We start from the raw sequence: 3,182 nt of genomic DNA, 5'->3' as shown, positions 1-3,182 counted from the left end.
ACCAGCAAAGGATGGCTCGCACTTACAACAAGAAGGTGCGTCCAAGACATTTTGAGGTGGGCCAACTTGTTATGAAACGCATCCTTCAGCACCAAGAAGAAGCGAGGGGAAAATTCGCCCCAAATTGGCAGGGCCCTTATGTTATCAAATAGGTGTTGTCAAAGGGAGCTTTGCAGTTGTCCGATATAGAAGGAAAGGTGGCTGACATAGCCATTAACACAGACTCAGTCAAAAGATATTATGTTTGATATGTTTTCACTTCGACGCTATGGTACTTGGCATTTTCAGTTTGGGATGACGAAAGGCTATCGTTCTCACTATCCAAACACCGGTCACCCTTTTCTAGCCCCTTTGAGCTTTATTTACATTTTCTTTGTTTTCCCCTCTTTGGAACTAATGTAGTGCAAAAAAAAAAAAAAAAAAAAAAAAAAAAAAAACAAAAAATAATAATTAAAAAAAACCAAAAAATAAAATAAAAATCAAATGTGTTTATTGAACTACGTTCGACCTGATTCCTAAAAGGATACGTAGGCAGCCCTATTTCGGGGTTCGGTCCCACAAAAAAAAAATGATACTTCCCTAGTATTCTAAGAAACTGGGACATTTTTTTTATTTTTTATTTTTATTTCATAAAAAGGTTCCAAAGTTGTAATTCAATCTATGATTCTTTTTGCCTTTCCCCTTTAAGACCTTCTAATCGATCTTTGAGAATGCCAAATCAGCATGCCACGACTTTGGTGCTGTATACAACGCTTTATTTGAATGCAAAGGACGAAAGAAAAAAAAATGAGAGTCTTACTAGTGAAAACCCTTACGGGCACTATAAGGCGATAATGAGTTCAAAAAAAAAATAAAAAAATGAGAGAGTCATATCGGTGAAAACCCTCACGGGCACTATAAGACGATTGTAAGTTAAAAACAAAATGAGAGAGTCTTATTGGTGAAAACCTTCACGGGCACTATAAGACGATTGTAAGTTAAAATAAATAAATAAATGAGAGAGTCTTATTGGTGAAAACCCTCAAGGGCACTAGGTAGAAAACTCGATTTTGGATTGAAGGGTACTATATTTTGAGATTTAGACAGCTCAGACGGATCAAGCATCCAGTCCAAAATGCATGTCATGATTCATTGAAGTCGACATATACCTCCAGATAAGTCTCTTCCCTCTTTCCCCGAAAGGGACACCTTTTTGTTTAAACATAACTCCTTTTATTTTTTTTTTTAATTTTTTTTTTTGTCATTTTCTTCTCTTTATCTCTAGTATGTTCTTTGAATCCCTTTCGGTATAATGTTGCGTCAAATTCAAGAGCAAAGAAAAGGCTGCAAAATTGACTATAGTTTCCTAGCGGTACGGAGCAAAGACTACTGGGCACGCACCGCATCGGCAACGACATAAAGCCATTAGTGATCTATCCAGGAAAGTGAATTGCCCGAAAAAGCAAAGCATTATTTCGAGGTACTAGGGGGAAGGATCACCACAAAAACAATTCGCTCTAAGAATAAGATCGGTTACACCACATACGCAAAATGATACGGGGTACAAAATAGTCAAGGGGGGCATTGAAAGATCATGGTCGCTCGCAAGCAAATATAGTTTCTAAGCAATTTGGTCGATCACTGTTAGCCTCGTTTTTCGTAAAGTGGGATAGGCTCTAAGACAATTTCCACAACGAGTGAAGGCCACAAACTGACCGCCATTTTAAGACTAACAAATTTTTCTTTGTTGAAAACAGGGGAGAAGAAATTTAGGAAAACAATTCTTAAAAATTGATGAACGCTATAAAGGTCGACTGCCTCCAAATAAAGTCATATTTTTAGGTTGACTGCCTCACAATAAAGTCACATTTTCATAGGTTGACTACCTCAGAATGAAGTCACATTTTTAAATTTTAGGTTGACTACCTCCAAATAAAGTCATATTTTCAGGTTGACTACCTTAGAATACAATCATGTTTTTAAATTTCAGGTTGACTACCTCAGAATACAGTCACGTATTTAAATTTCAGGTTGACTACCTCAGAACACAGTCACGTATTTAAATTTCAGGTTGACTACCTCAGAATACAGTCACGTATTTAAATCTCAGGTTGACTACCTCAGAATATAGTCGCGTATTTAAATTTTAGGTTGACTACCTCAGAACACAGTCACATATTTAAATTTCAGGTTGACTACCTCAGAACACAGTCACGTATTTAAATTTCAGGTTGACTACCTCAGAATACAGTCACGTTTTCAAATTTCAGGTTGACTACCTCAGAATGCAGTCACGTTTTTAAATTTTAGGTTGACTACCTCCAAATAAAGTCATATTTTCAGGTTGACTACCTCAGAATACAGTCATGTTTTTAAATTTCAGGTTGACTACCTCAGAATACAGTCATGTTTTTAAATTTCAAGTTGACTACCTCAGAATACAGTCGCGTATTTAAATTTCAAGTTGACTACCTCAGAACACAGTCACGTATTTAAATTTCAGGTTGACTACCTCAGAACACAGTCACGTATTTAAATTTTAGGTTGACTACCTCAGAATACAGTCACGTATTTAAATTTCAGGTTGACTACCTCAGAATGCAGTCACGTTTTTAAATTTTAGGTTGACTACCTCCAAATAAAGTCATATTTTCAGGTTGACTACCTCAGAATACAGTCATGTTTTTAAATTTCAGGTTGACTACCTCAGAATACAGTCATGTTTTTAAATTTCAAGTTGACTACCTCAGAATATAGTCGCGTATTTAAATTTCAGGTTGACTACCTCAGAATACAGTCACGTATTTAAATTTCAGGTTGACTACCTCAGAATACAGTCACGTTTTTAAATTTCAGGTTGACTACCTCAGTATGCAGTCATGTTTTTAAATTTTAGGTTGATTACCTCCAAATAAAGTCATATTTTCAGGTTGACTACCTCAGAATACAGTCACGTATTTAAAATTTCAGGTTGACTAGCTCTGAATAAAGTCAGGTATTTAAATCTCGGGTTGACTACCTCAGAATACAGTCGCGTATTTAAATTTCAGGTTGACTACCTCAGAACACAGTCACGTATTTAAATTTCAGGTTGACTACCTCAGAATACAGTCACGTATTTAAATTTCAGGTTGACTACCTCCAAACAAAGTCATATTTTCATAGGTTGACTACCTCAGAATACAGTCGCGTATTTAAATTTC

Source organism: Lycium barbarum, chromosome 3, assembly GCF_019175385.1.
Source record: "Lycium barbarum isolate Lr01 chromosome 3, ASM1917538v2, whole genome shotgun sequence".
NCBI classification, from domain to species: domain Eukaryota; kingdom Viridiplantae; phylum Streptophyta; class Magnoliopsida; order Solanales; family Solanaceae; genus Lycium; species Lycium barbarum.
The sequence above is the reverse complement of the archived record's forward strand: the minus strand, read 5'-3'. Positions refer to the sequence as shown.